This window comes from Ambystoma mexicanum, chromosome 5p (assembly GCF_040938575.1).
Source record: "Ambystoma mexicanum isolate Mex_15411 chromosome 5p, UKY_AmexF1_1, whole genome shotgun sequence".
In the NCBI taxonomy this organism is placed as follows: Eukaryota; Metazoa; Chordata; class Amphibia; order Caudata; family Ambystomatidae; genus Ambystoma; species Ambystoma mexicanum.
In genome coordinates this window covers 880,574,833-880,594,045 of record NC_090930.1, presented here as the reverse complement: position 1 = coordinate 880,594,045, position 19,213 = coordinate 880,574,833, and the positions used below count along the sequence as shown (strand labels likewise).

General features: G+C 44.9%; 1 protein-coding gene across 5 annotated transcripts in view; it reads right to left on the bottom strand.

Moving 5' to 3' along the window:
* The window catches only part of HECW1 (HECT, C2 and WW domain containing E3 ubiquitin protein ligase 1), a 1,624,660-nt gene that overhangs the window by 989,613 nt on the left and 615,834 nt on the right, over positions 1-19,213 (bottom strand). The window lies entirely within an intron of this gene.

The following is a 19,213-nucleotide window of genomic DNA, read 5'->3' as shown; positions in this document are numbered from 1 at the left end:
AGGCTTGCAATTCAAAGTGACCCTAAAACATGGTGTTTTGTAAATGTTTTTTCAAGACTTACAGACTCCCAGCCGAGAAATTATGTGGCAGGGTTACCTTGTTGCGTTTGACAAATGAATACTTCATATAATTTGTGAAACAAATGAGACATTCCATCGGGGGCAAAAAGCGTTTTGGTGTGTCAAATAACATGTAAAAAATAAGCTTTTCGAAAAGCAGTTGACATTTTTTTGCCTGGGAGAAAGGCACACATTTGGGTAGCTCAATGGTGGTGGGTGTGCTTGCAGAATACACATTCTCATTACAGTTCTTAACACCGCAACGTTAAAACTTACAATCTTGTCGATAAACAATGTTTACTCAAATAAGCCATCCATTATAAATGGCTTCCCATTATCAATATGCTCTGCCATAACATTGAGAGTGTTAAGTTGTAAAGCATTTGCGAGGTATCAGCGGCACCTGCTGTGGGACACCTGCCAGGCCACTGGGGACTGCAGGTGGGAGAAGAGGAGTTGTCTCTGGGGGCCTAGATGAGAGTGGGGCCGTGACAGCATCGCCTTGCCGGTGACAGGCAGGAAAAATGTCCTACCACCTACCTAAAAGCAGTTCAGTCCCTCTAGAATACACGCTTGATTAGTACACACGTGGTAGGGGTGCCTTTGGGGCCCCCGTCAATGCTGGCCGTGGGTGACGGAACAGACTGCCCATGCGTGGCGGGCCGGCACTGTCTCGACTGACTCTGTACACATAGGGGAAGTTGGCCATGCAAAAAGCAGCAAAACGGCGATTAGGGAGGCTTCCTCCTGTGTAGTCATCGGCCATCTTGGAACACATATTAAAATAATGCTTCACAGGACAGACGCTGAGATGGGAGGAAATAGCCCACGGGCTACTCTAAATAGCTCATGGGCTACTCTAAATAGCTCGCGGACACGAGAGTTAAAGAATGTTTGCTTTGCAGAATACGTCATTTTATGGTACAGCTGCAAGACTGGATTTATTAATGCGTGCACCATGTTCCAGGTAGGGGGGTAGTTAGTTCAGAGCTCTATCCTTAGCGTTCACTTTCTTGATTACCTCCTTGAACCTCTGAGGTCTTTTTTTTTGTTTTAGCTCTGCACATCTATTTTGGTGCCAACAGGGAGACAGATGTTCGAGACAGTGGTGCTACAGTGTGTGGCTATTAATTCACATACAGTCCCCAGGGTGCTTGCATTCCCAAGCGGGGGCCTTTAAGGGAGTAACATCAATGTGTGCATTTTTTTGGGGGTCACTAAACATATGGGGGCCAACACACCCGGAGTTGCTAGAAGCGGCCCAAGGGGCAGTGAATAGCAGCAGGTAGTGAGTAACTGATGGAGGAGGGGAGGGTTCAAGGGTAGACCTCTGTGAACGTCCCTGTCTTGGGCGTTGCCTCTTGCCTGTAAAATGGCCTCTCATATTTCTGCTGATGTCTATCCATCAGCGGGCAGTGGGCATTGGGCATTGTTCCTTGCCTAACTACGAATCTAGGGAACTTAGTAGTTGCTTGAAAACATTTAGATAACAAAGACAGCTGAGAGTTGAAAAGGAGAAATCAGCAGTTATCATATAAACTTGAGATGGTACAAGTCAAAGATTCAACCATTGATTGCAAAATTGTATATGTTTACACCATCTGTTCTCTTGGGGCAGCTCATTACAGGATACCTCAGATGCATGTCTTCCCATGTCCTAGCTCTGGAATACTATTAACTAAAGTTTTTCTTGAACACCAATGGCTACAACCAGAAATACTCTTCTTAAGCTGATGACGGCAGGGCTGGGACATCGATTTTCCTATCAGCCGTTTTGACTACGTTGACCATCACCTGCTTGTCTCTCGACTTCACATTTGGGGGTTAACGTTTGGGCGTTGGACTGTATTCAGTGCTTTCTTGTTGACCGCTCCCAGTATGTAGGATGCATGTGATTTCTTGGAAAATATTTGACCTAATGGAGATTTTGAATCCATTGCACTGAAAAACGAAATGCACTTTTTAGTTGTATTTTTAAAAAATATATAATGCAGGGGGACCCCTGCAAACCCCCTAACCCTATCCCTACCCTAACTTTTACCCTTGACCCACACCTCACCTATCTGGTGAAATCTCATTAGGTAAAATGGTATTCGGTCAAATCTACGGTAACGAGTATGTCACCTTGCCTCTTCCATTCTGACTGTTCTCCACTTGTATAAGGTGTAGCCCTGGGCTCAGTTTTAGCTCCCCTCCTTTTTATTCTATATGTAACTCCGCGGGCTCACTTGGTGCAATCATATAGGATGTATTATTTTCATGTACAGGGATAATACACAAAGCTTTAAGAGAAAGGACAGCGATCGGCACTGCATTGCTACCGATTTTAAATCCTGCCTCACAGCCGTTGATTCCTGGATGTGTCTTCACTGGCACAAGCGTAATGCTTTAAAGACAGAGAAGTTGGCATCTTGGTCATGTTCTGACCTATGGCCCCCTTCACTGTAGCCCGCTTGGCTGAAATCCTGCCCTATTCTTCTTACTGTGGTAAAGAAACAAGGGACTAGGATGGATTCAACTTTGACCTTTCCTCCAGACATCTCGCCTGTTGTTGAGTCTTGTTTTTTGGTCTACGATCCCTGCATCAAATCCTTGCCCTCGTTTCCTTTTCTGCTTGTGTTAATGATTAGGTCTACTAGACAATTGCAATCCACTCATGCTAGTGCTTCCAAAACGCTCCCTTGCCCCACTCCACCATCTACAAAATACTTCGGCCTACTTTCTTTTCCATGCCGAGGATGGCATTTCTTGTATCTCCACTTTTAGGGTGGAAGTAACATTATGGGGAAATACCTCCTACTTAAAGGTGATACTGCGGCTCAGCATCTTCAGGTATTTGGCACAAGCAGTATTTCAAAAACACTGCAAGATGTAAATACTTTAACGCACACATTGAGCATGAATGATGGAACCAGGTGGTATTTAAAATGTGGCCAATTTTTGGCATTTTTATTTTTTATTTATTTATTGTTCACTTGTTATGTGCTTATGAAGGAAGCAAATACTGTTTCTAAGGGCCCACAGGGCAACCGGAGGGGGGACAGAGCATGATAGACAATGTAATTACAACAATGATAAATAATTAAGTTAATTAAATACAACAAAAAGAAGAGAAGTGGCGAGGTCAGGGGAACAAAAAAAAGAGCAGTGGGGCGGGGAAGCATGCCACCAGGCTGAAAAGGAAGCCCTTAGTGTACATGCAGCGACAGTCTATTAATTAGCTCAAGTGAACATCTGTTCAACACGTACCCTCATTACGAGTCCAGCAGAAGCCGTGGCGGTAAATCTGCAGGGTGCCGCCAGACCCATTAGCAGATACCGGCGCCTGGCTTGCCGGTAACACCAGGGTATTACAACCCGGCTGCCGGTAAGTCAGGCGCCGGTAACTGTGTTGTTCCCCATTCCCATAGAGTCCCATAGGATTCTATGGGAATGGGGACCACTGTAACACTGGCACCGTCAATGACGGAGACAGTGTTACAGTGTACGTCTGCGGGCGGGTGCCGGTCCGCCCGCCAGGGCAGGCCTGGCAGCCGGGAAGGCAACCCGCTTGCAGACTCGTAATTTGCCGGTCTGGAAACAACGGTGCCGGTAAGCTTACCGGCACCGTTGTTTTTCGGACCGGCAAGCTCGTAATGAGGGCAATAGGTTTTGTCATGCTAAGTGTTGTGTGTGTTGTTGCACTGCAGCATATGCGTGAAGAACGGAGGCTCGTTCATGTGTTGGGTGTTACTGTACTCTGCCAGACCACATATGGAAATACCTAGCAGTGCCCATTCGGCTGTCAGAGGTGACGGCGCTGAGAGTGGGCTGCGTGCAAGGAGAATGCAGTGCACACAGGAGGGGAAGCAGAACAGGGCACGTGCACCGTCCCTCGGAGGGCAAGAGAAGCACTAATATGCGCAGGGGTTTGGGTGTGGGCTGGAGGGGTATGGTAAAATGCACTATGACAATGAAATCAAAACCCTCACTGTTCACCAGAATTTAAAACAAATCCCTATGACAAACCAATGGAATGAGAGGTGTATTGGTGGTTTAATAGTCCGCAAGCATAACAAGAGATCAGTCCGCGAACGGACAGAGAGGCGAGGGCGTAAGATAATGGGCCCGTGCAAAGTGTATTTTTGCGGGGCAAAGTCTGGGAAAAGTCATTTTGTACTGCAAAAACCTCTATGCACTGACTTTGCCCGGACTTTGACAGGCAAAACACATTTTGTACGGTTCCATGAATCAGGGTTTGTGTCGGCAGTGCAAAGTCACTTTTCAGCAGTGCAAATTCACTTTGAACAGGGCAAATATTCCATGAATCGGGCTCAATGTGCGGCGGGCGTGGTGCCTGACTCAATGGTAATAACCGTACACCATTCGTTGGCTTATTCGAAAATGCTGGTACAACTAAGCAGTGCATTGTACAAATAACATGTTCATAAATTCCACCCTGTCAAACCCCCACCTTGCCCCTATTCCCCATCCCTCGTGGCCTATTACAAGCAATCATTGGAATTGGGCTGCCAGCTTGCCCTAAATGCATGTATTGAAATGGCCATCATAGTTCGGAAGATGGGCCATAATTAAGCCTCATAGACAGAGGGAGTGCCCATTATCACAGGGTAATATCCACGTCCAAGTTCTCACCCAAGGGCATTAAGTTGGGAAAGGACATTGCCTGAAATGATAACGGTCCCTGCTAAGGCCTCCAATGCTTTTAGTACTTTGCAGTAAAACACAATAACACGTGCAGGCAATGTCATCTGTTTGGCTGCTTCTGAAATCAGAATGTTTAGAATGAGGTTAAAATCAGACATTACTTGACTGCAATGTGAGCAGTCTCTTCAGTGGAGTAACTTTGCTGAAAAAGTTGGGGGGACATGACATCTGAAGAAAAGGTGCCCCAGCCAAATGAATGGGGACAGAATGGTGTGCCATGAAAGTTGGGGGGGACAAACACCCCTCCCCCCCTAAAATTACGGCCATGATTCTCATTGGTTAAAAGGGGCTCGATAATGACTTCCATATGCTCATTAGACTTTGCTAAATGAAGTGGCATGGCCGGTAGGGGATCTCCATTTGTGAGTCGACAGAGTCGACAGCATAACAGTGCACAGTGACACAGCATTGCAGCTCTAAGGTCCTTTGCCAAGGAGAAAGAATCAGGGCTCCTTGCAGAATGGGCGATGACGTCAGGGCGTCCGCCGTCAGCAGGAACACGGGATTCTCCCGGTGTAAAAGGGCTCCAATGACGTTACACCAACTGGCTTCCAAGGGCAAGGAGTGCCAGGCATCTTCTGCCGTCCCCACTTTCAATGATTGGGACTTCCTGGGCGTTGGGTGCCCTCTACTCCGTTTTCTGTGTGTTTTGGAATCCAGCTTTCTGCTCTGCCTTGGTTCCCATTTGGCCAAGTCAAAAGCCACTAAGCAGAGCGATGAACCGGAACTGTAATTAGGCCCTCATATTCATTAATCAGGAAGGCCGTGCCAAACCGCATAGGTTAGACCAAGCTGCAGTCATGACATCATGTTGCTTTATATCGCTTCATGGCCTATTCAGGGCTATGCTAAAATCGGGACTGTCAGGACTCAGGGCTAGCTAGCCTTTTGGTTGTAGCTCATGAGCTTCTATCCGGGGCTACAACCAAAAGACCCGGGGCTATAGCCCCCTCAGCCGCACCCTAGCAATGCCTCTGCCCCGACCCAAAGTCAACCAATCAGCCAACTTTCACACTCGGAAATTCAGGGCAGTACAAGTGTAAGCATAGTGGCTACTGGGCATATCAATGACCCCGGCTGCTGAGCAGCGCCCTCTACTTCAGCACTTTATTACTCTTCAGGCAGCGGCAGAAATAGAAATCACTCTTCCTGGAAATGGAAAGTCCTGATCTTTGACTCTCGCAAAACAAAAGAAGGGATGGCTGGAAGGTTTGGAATTCACCCTAACCCCTGGCATTGTTCTGGGCAACTCACCAGACCATTGTTCTTCACCTGCCAAGCCATTCCAAAAAAAGGAAAGACCATATGCAAATCAGGCTCGGTCCAACCCCAAAAGGGGCCGTTCAGGCCGAACTGCTGCGTCACATCCCTTCTGCACGAGACCACAAGTATTCCCAAACATGTTTCAGCCTTGTTTGGCCTAATCAGTGAGAGGTCGCTTGTGTCTCTACGCCCAGCAGGCACGGGACCCATATCTGGGCATGCCCGTCCCACTCGGGGGGGACTTAAGCAAGCCTAACCTCTGGCATTTCTCTGGTCAACCCTCCAGACCATCGTTCTTCGCCTGCCAAGCCGTCACAAAAGGTGAAAGACCGTATGCAAATCAGGCTTGATCCCACCCCACAGCAGTGACTCTGACAAAGGCTTTAGTGCTTTTTGTATGTTTCATGATATCGGAGTAGCCTTCCGGAATGAGCCTTCTTACTGCTACTGCTCTGGAAATCCCGGGTGAGAGTCCAAACTTTGGAGATGGCAACAAGCGCCTAGGTGTTTGCGTGTTGGCTAATATAATGAACCCCTGCACCCCTCTGACTGAAGACTGAGCTTCCTCCTCATCCTCCCAACACCCACAAAAGGAGGGAGGATCTGCAGCATTGGCTTCTTGCCTTGAAAGAGCCCATGAAGCACAAAGAGGGTGGATGTCTTGACTGGAGAAAGACTGAGCAGAAGCTCTGTCCGACTCTAAGCGCAGGCATGATAGTGAAGCTCTGCTGGCATCGGGGCCACACGAGGATCCTGTGTTATCCCCCTTTCTCTCTTGATTTGGTGAGAGCAGCCTAGTCACCTGGAATACCAACACCCTGCCCTCCTACAGCCTGCAGTTTGCAGAAACAGAGGCTCTAAAGTGAGGACACGCTGACAAGAGTGTACTGGTAACCCGAGAGAGCAACATGTCTGCCATTACGATGCAGTTCGATAAGAAACTTGATCAAAGTTGTGTTAAAGAAACGTTGATACCTGAGGAGATACTTTTGTTGAAATACTGCTGTTGTTGCTGGACTCCCGTTGTACCACATCATCCCTGACACGGGTGTTTCCTTTGGTCAAGAACGTTTAAAGTGCTCCCCAGCAGAAGCAGGCTTCTTTCCTTCGACCTCTTTTGTTAGCCATCTTTATGGCCAAGTGTATTTGTATTTTTATTGCACTTTATATAGCGCCTTTTTCCAAAGCGCTTTACATAAGAAAATCAACCGTACATAAAATTAGTAATGCAAATCATGTAAGAGGATTCAATTCAGCACTACAGCCAAGTCAACGCCTAGTCTAGAATACTGAATGAAAACCCTTATTGATATATCTTTATGTCCAGTTCATGCGTTCTGGATGACTACCCCTATATAACACCCCTCTCTTGGAATCCTCCTGACCCCACTGAGCCAAGAAGTAGTTCTGTTTTGCAAGTTAAAAGGTTTAATTGATAGTTTCAACAATAGGTATATATCTCACACTTTAGAATAAATTAATAATTGAATAGCACACTTAATCTGATATGATAAAGATTAACAACGGAGAATCTGGCACTAGCACACTTCTTGATAATCACTAAGAAGTTGACATGAAATGGATAAGATAGCAACAATACTTTTATGGTTTCAAATGGATGCAATGTGGAATGAAATGCAGTAAAGAAAATAACTTGATAGAATTTCAGCAAAGACAACGTAATCACTTTCTTGGACAATTCACCCCCCTCTTTTATGCAATGCAAGGAAATGGAAGGAAGGCACACAGTTCTCAGAAATGCAATTAAATGTGATTCAGTTAACCCCAGCAACTTAGACTACAGAAGTTGAAAACACAGGCAAAATGCTTTGATATGTGCTGGCAATGGAGTGAAAATATGTTAAAATGCTTTTAATTCCCTCTAGAGGTTCAGGGTGAGTGGTATCTAGTTAATATTAGTCCAGGCTCACACTAGCAATGATTCAGGGATAATTAGCAGGTTAAACGAATTTCTGGCAAATGGAAGGCAAGCAGCAGCAGATTTTTACACGTGAAGAAATTTGCAATCGCGGCAAAACTATAGGGGGTAGGAATGCGGTACTAGGTTCGTAGGAAAGCCCCGATTCTATGCTTTCTGAGGAAAGTTACTGCAAGTCTCTAGGACAAACGGTCACGGAGATATGAGCGATTAAATAAAGGTCGTTTTTCAGATTTGAAATTTTAAAGTTCAAAAAGACAAGTGCAGCTTGCAACTAGAAAATGACAAGTGACAGCTTTACAAATGACAGGTGACAGTTAGGAGACAGTTCTACTTAGATTAAAATAGGATTGGATTATCTTATTTTAACTAAGAGATTGGTTCTGCACAGTTTTCTAGGTACTCACACTATATTTTTGAGTGAAATGGGCCTCGCCACGGATCTGGTCAGGTTTTAGACTGGACTCTGGTCTCTGCACTTCACAGTGATCTGGGTCAGCTCTCTCTGGTTCTGCTAACAGGTCAGCTCTACTCTGCTGGTCTGGTCTGGGTCTCTGAAGGTTGATGGAGGTAAAGTATGGATTTTCCCGGCAGAGCTTCCAGCTGCAAATGGATTTGAAGGTCCCTATCTGTCCTGTCTGTCTGCTTTTATGTGTTTTTTTTATGGGTGTGTGTGCAGCATCACTAGACCCTACCCCTCTCCACTTATCATTGGCCAAGCTTTCATTTCTCCCCTGATTGGGGGAGCTAAATTGTGTCAGAGTGATGTCATTTTACAGCCTGCAGAAAGTCCACTCCTCCTGTCAACTTACACACAAATCTAGATTTGAACCAAATACATATTTGCAGAGGTACATATTGTTTTAAAATCATATGCACCCCTCACATATCACAGGAGGTATCCCCTGTTCAAACTCTGCTCTTCCTAGGAGCTTGCATTCAGAAATGGCAATATTTTGCACTTTTTAACTGGTTTGCAATACCGGACATTACCCCAAATTTACACACATGTGCGCAAGGAGTATGGACATTAGTTGATGAAGTGTCAGATTTTTCACATGCACACATTTTGAGTAATATCCTCTTTTCCGCTAAAACTCCCCTGAACATACCACCGGTTCTAAAAACCTCTTAAAATGTGGGCAGAAAAATCACAAGAATTATGGTATCATTTATAAAATTTTCACATGTCCGCTCTATGAGTTATTCATCTTTTTAGAGTTATGTTCTGGCCCCAAAGGGGTGTGGTTTCCCCCAGCACAAGGTTGAATTTCTGGTTTTTCCAGTTCTGCCAAGCCAGCTTGCTCTCACAGGCAGTGCTCCTCCCCTTTGCTTCAGGAGGAAGCTACTTTTACAACATCTGCAATAAACCATCTGCCTGGGTCAGGACAGGGCTTTGTTCAGAGCTCCCGTATTCTGTGGGGGCTCCCCTTAATTCAATTATCAGAGAGATGGCATATCCTTAGTGTGGCCAGCAAAAGGCAGATAGGCCTGGGAACACAGCTGTGACTCAAGTTTCACTCCTGATGGGGGTAGTTGCCAGGCAAAATTGGAATCTCTTTAAGCCAGTTTTTAGCTACATGTCATTTCTGTTCCCCAGTTTAAGTCAAGACATTTTTTTACATATGCAGCTAGGATGCTGATTCTAAGTTTAAAACTATGACATTTAAACAATTTCAACCTATGTGACACTCGAAGTAGGTCACTCATTTCTTTTAAACATTTAGATTTGTAGTGTCTTTCAGTCCAAATTTACTTAAACTGCTGAAATCCACAGCTCAGCCAGTCTTGTTATAAACCTTCAAGTCACTTCAGAATATAACTTTACATTGGATCCACCTCTCAGTAAGTCTTTCTTTGGCTTGCTTTGGGTTCATTTATTCAGTTTTCTACAAATTCTGGTGGTTTTAAAACGCCGGCTTTTGGATAGTGGTAAGTACTGGTACTGCACCCCTTTTTGGGATTTAAGAAAATGAATTCCCAACAGTTATGGGTTTGCTTTTGGCAATCAGCATTGCCACTCCCAATGGTTTCAGACTACTGTGTGGGTAGTCCACTGGTGGTTTTAGGCAGTGTCCTTCTGTGCCCATAACATCGGCAAAAATGAGTGGCAGCCTATCCTTCGTGCATTTCCCTGTGCATTTTCTGGGAAGCTCTGGCCATCATGATGTTTTCATGTCAGTACTGCACCGTTTTGAGGTAGGGCTCGGATGCATGGGTAAATACATCCCACAATCAACAATCAGGTACTGCCGGTAACAATCAATCAGAAAACTGAAGCAGGTGAGTTTTTAGGGAAGAACGGAACAAGGAGTAAGAAGTGATAGAGCGGAGAGACAGAGGGAGCAAGTTCCAATGAAGAGGAGCAAGAAGCTGAAATGAACGAAAGCAAGACTGGGCACAGGGAGGATGGGGAACATTCAGCCTGAAGAGACCAGAAGAACGAAGAGAGCGAGACGGATTATAAAATGAAAGGAGAGATGCAAGATAATCGGGGGCAAGTCCGTAAAGAGATTTAAATACTAGGCAAAGAAATTAAAATTTAAGCTGGGAATAGAATGACAGCCAGCTGAGTGAGGCAAGAGAGGAAGAGATTTGGGCCCTTATTCATGGATTATTTGCGCCAAAAAAAACGGGATTTGTGCGCCATTCTACCCGCAAATCCCTGTTTAACAAATGGGGATTTGCGGGCAGAATGGCGCACAAATCCCGTTTTTTTCGGCGCAAATAATCCATGAATCAGGACGTGAGTCCCGACAAGAAAGAAGACAGAGTGAACAAATAGAAGAATGGTAAATTGATTTAAGAGGAGTGAGACATGAACAGGGAAGACCAAAGAACATAACAGTACAGTAAAATAGTCGAAAGAAGATTAACGACGGGATAAGAAGTTTTATAGCATGGAAAGTAAGAAAAGGGGGGACTCTATGAATATTATAGAGCTGAAGTCGAAAGAGTGAGATGTAAGAGAGATAGGATGAGCAAAAGACAGATTAGAGTTGAAATAGAAACCAAATTTACGAGCAGTGGGAGACATAGGTAGACTAGAGGGAGGGAAAAAAAAGGAGGAGGAGGCTGTGGTAGGAGAGTATTAGCAGGGAAGAATAAGACTTCAGTCTTTCCGGCATTCAAGGTAAGAAAATGGGAACTCATCCAGGATTTGATAGCAGAAAGACATGTTGAGATGGTGTGATGAATATCAGGTGTGAAAGACGAAAAAGATAGAAAAAGCTGAGTATCATCAGCAAAGAATTGGTGTGATAGTCCGAAAGAAGAAATTATAGGGGCAAGAAGCAAAGTATATAGGGAGCATAGAAAAGGACCCAGGACTGACCCTTGGGGAACACCATGATCAAGTGCAGTGTTGCAGTGTATGTGGAGTCTGGACATCACTGTAGATGCCTCTGGAACCTCCAGAACCTTAAACTATTACATTGTGGTTACACAGAGACCTTAGCAGTGGTAGAAGCTTCTGAAACATATTGAAAAACAATCTAAATATCTGGAGGCAAAGTGCCCAACTCTAAGATTCAGCACCAGACCAAGACTTGGATAACAGCGGCATCAGTGCCATTATCCTGCTCCTCCAACCTAGTGTAAGCTTTAGTTCACTTTATAAATAACAGGCGTTTTTATGGGGAACCAGGTCCTGAGATATGCCTGGAGCCAATAGGGAGGACCCATGGAAATTTCGGCTTCAGTGAAACTAAATCTCTAGAGTTACACACTGGTGACCAGAGACTGATCTCTTAACCTCAACAGAAACCTGCCCAGTAAGTCACACCTGCTAAGGGCAAATAAACCTGCAACAGTAAAGTATTGCTAGCAGTCCAAGCGTGTGCAGACATTGCTTTATTGAAGCAACAACTTGCTATGCAGTAGTTTTGTGGCCCCACTGCTCTCTGGAGAAGTGCACCTTGACTGCTCAACCGTAGTTATCTGAGGTGCGCTGCAGGCACCTGGTAGTTACTATAAACTGCTTTGAGCAGAAAAGCGACCGCGTGGCATGGACACTGGCATCAGTGGCCCCGACAGGGAGGATGGGCCTCTTAACAGGGGTGACGGGCCTCCTAACAGGGCTGATGGACCTCTTAACAGGGGTGATGGACCTCTTAACAGGAGTGATGGGCCTCCTAACAGGAGTGATGGGCCTCCTAACAGTAGTGATGGGCCTCTTAACAGGGGTGATGGACCTCTTAACAGGGGTGATGGACCCCTTAACAGGGGTGATGGGGCTCCTAACAGGGCTGATGGGCCTCCTTACAGGGCTGATGGGCTTCCTAACAGGGCTGATGGACCTCTAAACAGGGCTGATGGACCTCTAAACGGGGCTGATGGACCTCTAAACAGGGCTGATGGACCTCTAAACAGGGCTGATGGACCTCTTAACAGTTTTTCCATTCTTCACTTGGAAGTGACTACAGTTCCTTACAGATATAATACATACACAGAGACTTTACCTGGAATCACATAGTTATATGAAATACACCATCATTATCATATTTTATTTTACCATTAAAATGTATGTTCCTCTGCTGAAATTGACACATATTTCTATACATGGAATATACAAGTAGGAAGCAAACAATGGAGAGAAAGCCAAGTTGAAAAAGCATATCTTACAATGGAACTTAACATCTATTTCAGGGTGGGGAGGTAACGCCACAATACCTGCAGTGCCGCACTTCACGTATAGACATCCTTCCACAAAAGCACACTTGGTCTGCTTTGGCACACACTCTCTGATGATCTACATCTGTAGGGACTATCCCACAGGGGTTCAAGATTCGACTGCAAGCACCATGGCCCAGTACTGCGCCAAGCTTTGCAAGACTTAACAAGCAAATGAAATCCGAGGCAGAAGATTGCAGGCAACCAGCAGAAACAAAGCCATACAGGGCTTTTCTGAGCACCTGAGCACCTGGGCATTTGTGCTGGCGCGTTCTGCACTAACTGGAACTTCCTTGTCAAGCATTCCCAGATTCCGGGCCTGTCAACTGGAAGGTATGGAACAACACGTCCATGTTCGATAATATGTGTGATATTTAACTGCTGGATCAGCAAACAAGTTGCTAGGTGTTTAGTTCACTTGCGCTGTTTCCAGGGAGAGGGAGCTGTTAATGCCCAGAAGACACTCAGTCTGTGTTATTCAGTCACTACATGGTCTCGTGGATTTAATAAATCAAGCCCTGGCATAATGTGATCTTTGAATGGTCATTGATATGGAAATTAAGACTGCAATTTCTTTCGATATCTGTAAATGAAGACAAGTTTATTGGCAGTGTGTCTATACATAATGCTTTTGGAACCCTCCTTTTATCCTTGAACAGTATTCTGTTGTTTATCCAACTGGGTATGCGTTACATATAACCACATACGTACATGCATACACGGCTTGCGTAACCGAGTAGGAGTCTGCAAAACCCTTCACTGAGAGCCAAATCCACTCCAGGCTTTTTCGAAATCCACATAAAACTACTTTGTGGTTATCCTAAAATCAAACCTGCGTGATTGTTGCTCTCGAGGGGCAGAGTTGGATTATGTGGCTGTTACTAGTGAGCTCAAACTGTCTGTTTATAGTCAATATTTAAGGATTAGGGCCCAGGAGCGGGCAAGAGTCAAACAGCTTGCTTGGTTTGTGAGCTGAAACTAACGATCCAATCCCACATTCGGAATGAGTTGCGCGCCCCACGCACCCACCCGGATTGGTCTGCCTGCGCTCTTCACAACCCCCTGCCTAGCCTTGCACTACCCTGCATCCCCTTGTGCCCCCAGACTCCTCCTCCTTACATTATTGATGCTGTTTTGGTTTTCTCCTGCGCCTTCCCTTCTAGTCCCAACAGTTTTCTGCTTCATCCTACCACACTCTCAACACCTCCTCAAATCAGCTCGGAGCCCCTTCTTCCATTTCCAGCCCAACAATCCACAGCACCAGCCGGGTGCTTACTGATGCTCCGATTTTCTGGGAGGCAAACACTGTATTTGGTCCTTTGGGTTTTGCTCTGCGGCTCTAGCTGTAATAGTGCCCATGGGTGCGGGCTGAATTTGCTGGTAACGGCACTGGAGCACTGTGGATTATAATTGAGACCCCGAGTCATTACCAGCTGATACAATATGCTGCTGCAGGCATAACTGCTAAATTACATGGAGATTGCATAGATTGTTGAAGGCACCAGAATATATGAGCAACTAGACAAAGTGCACATTGTGGTACTCTGCCAGATGTATGAAGGCTGGTGCTGGAGCAGTAAACCTGCAGTCTAGAAATGCTAACTATGCAAACAATCTTGCATTTTTTCAGTTGACAAATTCGCTTGATATTAATGAATAGAAAAGAAATTGTCCCCAATGAAATATCTACCAACGACGTTGGCATCACAGAATATAAGACAGGCAATTTACAATGACGTAAACAAAAATGTTGACACATCTATATTCTAAATTTAAATATAGGATATGACCTATGCTTAATAAGATGGTAAAATAAATATACAAATAAATAAGTATAATATGAATACACATCTCAGCTATAACTAGACGTGTTGTATGGGTTTGAGTCTCTTGGGGTTTCACCCTTAGTTTGTACAGTTAATCCAGTTGTGCAGCCCCTGCGCCCTGTGCCTAGAGAGACAGAGCACCACAGCCACAACTCCCGATGAGGCCACACAAGGCAGAAACTCGTGTCTGGGTTGCTAATGGTACTCAATCAATCAGTCTTTACTTTGGCGGAAGCCACCACAAAAGATACACATATTACAATAATACAATACTTCAGTCATCTGTTCATTTGCAGAGCAGTAATAAGAGGTTTAGAAATCCTCAGCGAGTTACAATTAGAAAAACAGAATACATTACATTTGGTAAAAATGTGTGTCTAAATAAGTGGCTGAAAAGAGATTACCCTTAAATATGTAACCTTAAAAATGTACGATAAATATAAACGGGTTAATATTCATTTGCTATGATAGTCCGTGCAGACCTCTGCAGGTCATTAACGTTATTCCCAAAAGTGACTACGTGCAAATGACTCCCCATCATTGTCGTTATTCCCAAAAGTGACTACGTGCAATGTGCAATGACTCCCCATCATTGTCGTTATTCCCATCACCATTTTCTAGTAACACAGGTCTCTATCATTATTCATAGAATCGCTACATGCGTTAGGCGACCTATCAGTTTGCTATCCGAATGCGTTGGAAATATAAGGTCCAAGTACATGCGAGATGTCCTCATCTGATAACATAAAACAGAGTCTTTACTCTGAGATTGCACTGATTGGTTTAGATCTTCTAGTCCATGCCCTAAATAGGTATGAACCTCTGGCAAAGGCAACTCTCACCTGTAACACAAGAGTACAAAGGTACAAGCCAGTCTAAAGTGCCGTAACGCCCTGCCCGAGAGTGCTCAACAACCAGTTCTTTCTAATATCTGCATACATGGGGCAAAACAGAATAAAGTGTGCCCGATTTTCTATGGCACCACATAGACAGCATTGGGGGGCACCACACTTGCATCCTGAGGTGGCATTGCCAGCGGCAGAACATGTAGCCTGACTCTAGTAAGTAGGATCTTGCGATATTGATTTGTCATAAAAGTAAGGTACCCTGGCAGTCCCCTCATAGGTCTAAATGGAAGGTACATTCTAACCTGTGTGTTGACTACCATCTCGTCTTCCCTTTTGTCAATCCTAACATTTAAAATTGTTTTGGGAATCCAAGCCATCATCTTTTGATCATTAAAACAGATTCCCAGGCCCAGCTTGTGCAGGATTTACTTGACATAGAGGAGCCAGTTGACCTCGCTCCAGCTACTTAGTGTCAATTTGCCTCATTACAACCCTGGCGTTGGACCATGGTGCTATTAGCACCATGGTCCATGCCGGATTCCGCCATGGTGGTTGGCGGATTTACCGCCCCATTCCAAGGTTGGCGGGGTGGTAAATCCCCATTCACCATGGCCCCTTCCCCATTCCCATTTTTGGCCCATAGGGCTCAATGGGAATGGGGAAGGCGCTAGTAATTAGCACCAAGGTCCCTTAGCGGGTTGGACTTTAACGCCTGCAAAAAGCAGGCGTTAAAGTGTGAATCTGGTGTTAAGGGTTTAACGGCGCCGCAGCCTTTTACGGCGCCGTTAACCCCTTAATGCCAGGGTTGTAATGAGGCCCAATAAGTTAGTAATGAGGACCTTAGCAAGGTTTCCCCACTGTCTGACCAGAGACTGGGCCAGAGTTAAATAGGTGCAGATTGGATCGTACCTGTTAAGTACATCAGTCCAGTCTCCAGATGTGATGTGTAGACTAAAATGGACTGTGGGACAGAGAGTAATCTTAAGAAGTAATTTTCTGCCATCTGAAGGGCTGTTAAGCTGGTATAACCCCATATTTCACAGCAATAAATCCCGGCTGCCACTGCTTTGGTGCTATAGATAGTCGCCAGATGTTCAGTTGAGTGATGCCTGATGTTTTTGGCGAATCCAAAGGTTCCCCCCAGAGATCTGTCTATTATGTGTTGCTGATTTTGCTATATGGTCTTGCCAAGTCAATTTAGCATGAAATCTTAGACCTAAATAGTCGAATTTATTACAGACCTCAAGTGGGTGCCCATTTAGGCAGATCCTTGGAGTAGGCTTCCTCTACAGGGAAACATACATTAATAGGCACTTCCTGGAAGTTACTAGTAACGCCCTATCTTTCATATATGCCGTGTATCCGTCAACCAACAGTTGAAGGGATTTGGGAGAGTTTGCCATTAGGACCGCGTCATCTGCATACTTAATACCGGTAAATTCATACCATCCTTGTGAGTGGGACCATAATAACATGCAAATGATTAATCCTCCCCTGTGACAGGTACAAGGAGCTAAAACGTGACTGTAGACCCTTAAGTGGGACCCATCCCATCAAACAGGCTGATTGGCCATGTTCGTTCTCAGCAAAGGGGCTCTTGCATTATTGCTAATAATTATAAGCTAAGTATAAAATATGAATAAACATATCCATAACAATGAAGATGATAAATGTGGGATGATTGCTTGTAAAGCCCTATCTTCTGAAGAGAATAAGCAGGACAATGGATGCAAATGTTACAAGAAGTGGTGAGCGACCATCTCCTATCTTTAGAAAAGCCCCAAAGGCAAATCAATTTAGAGGACATCAGATCTTGGAGCCCCTTTCAATCCTACTCTCCATCACTTGAGGGGTTCAAACATTCTCCCAGTGCTGCTGTTTCCTACATCGCAACTTGCCCCAAATGCATCCATTCCGGTCATGTCACATTGCTAAAGACCTTCCTGATGCCCATGTCGCATCTTATCTTTACTACTGCAGCCAGTAGCTCTCCCGATGGCCTAGCTCCCACGCGACTATGGTTCCAGAAGGTGTGGGCTAATTCATTCGACCAGCGGCACTATCCCGTCATTGCAAGAAGGTCTCACATCTTTCACATTTCTCCTGACCTTAAATTACTGCACGGTGTGCCTCCGACCCCTTGCATCTCCAACAAGTTACCAACATTTACTCAGTGATCTCTCCCTTCTACCTACCCATTTTCCTCACCCTCTTTCTTGCAATCCTCAGGTACATACTGTGAGTGGTTGAAATGGTTCTCTCAAGCCACACCCAGCCACATTCATGGTAAGCATTCCATGTGCTTTATCTCTACTAATCAGTCTAGCTTCCGGTGCTGCCATCATTGTGTACCCCTCATTGCATGCGTTCCTTAAACTTTCCAGCCCTAGAAGCCAGGGTTCCTCCCACCTTCTCAGTCCTCTATGCCAAAGTATTTTATACTTATTAAATAGAGACTTATTAGCAATAATGTGCAATGCTGAGAAGCTGCTTGATTCAATTTCAACCACAAAAGTCCTCTTTTACAGAACTCCAATCTGCTTGTTGGGGCCGCCATCGCGCCATGGCAACAGATTCCAGAGGTCAACAAGAGGCTTTGACAACCGTACACACTTCTCAGTTATGCTTCTCTGTGTGGCTGCAATCCCTGGGGGATGCCACTTGCATCTTGTTTCTACTTTCTTCTGCTAAATGTTACTTTTCAATGGTACTTTATCGTGTCTATAGGTGTCAGTTAATGTTTTTCATAAACAAACATTCATTTTCATAGGACCTGGTACCGTATAGCTTAGGAACCGCGCAATAATAGATAGACTGCAATTATTAACAAATATTTTCAAATTGCTCTACGTAGCATGCAGGGGCTGTAAATAGACGGACTAATTCCTTATGCATAAGCCATGCACCACATGAGGAGAGACACTGATGAAAAACCTACCAACGCGGCCTCATTACACGCAGGTGCAGTGCACACCAGGAAGGGCGGGCGCGTGAGCGGAGGATTGGCCTTCACCTTTCAAGCAATTAGGCAACCCTTAAAGGTATGCCATATTGTTTTGACCCAATTAACATCCAGATAACAAACACTTGACACAGCCACAATGCCGAAACAACTGAGAAACAGACTTGTGATTCGCTATATAAAAGAGGTGTTACAGCTCACCACTAATGTGACCTTTATGCGTCAAAGTACAACCTGGCGTTATTGTGGATTGCACAAACGCATTCCTCATCAAAACAATCCAATGTGGATCCTCAGCGAGGATAGTACTATCCCGATCCCACCCAAAAACTTTGTGACAAAACCTACTCACCGCTTACCCCACCAAACTTCTGATGCATCTGGACTCCTTGCTACTTGCAGAGGCTCCACCATGAAGCTCAATTCATGATTTACAGGAAAAAGGGCACGCATTTGCATGTTTTATGCATACAAATTATACATCATTAGGTTTTGGAAAATTAAAGAAACTAACAGAACGCAAATATATTGTGGGTAATACATTTGGTTAGTTATCTAATCTTACATACCCGTTATGCATACGTTTCTACAGAATAACAGATCATGGATTGCTGTCTGCAAATGGCGAGTGAGATGTGCTTTACTATCTGGTGGACACTGAGCGATGGCTTTGGACATGACTCCCTCATCAGTTAGACTCTGTGTTAGAACAATTTCTAGCTAGTACCTGACAGCAGGCGACTACAGGTGCCTTGGACTGTTTGTCCGCATGCATCTCAGGCGACAGATACTGTCAATGGGAAATAGACAGAGATAGTAGACTAGCAACCAGTTCCAGATCCATGCTACGATTACAAACACGACCATAGCAGGCCAGGAAAACACACAAGCCTGGCTTCTGCCCTTGCGGGAACATACACTATGAGGGAGATTACTT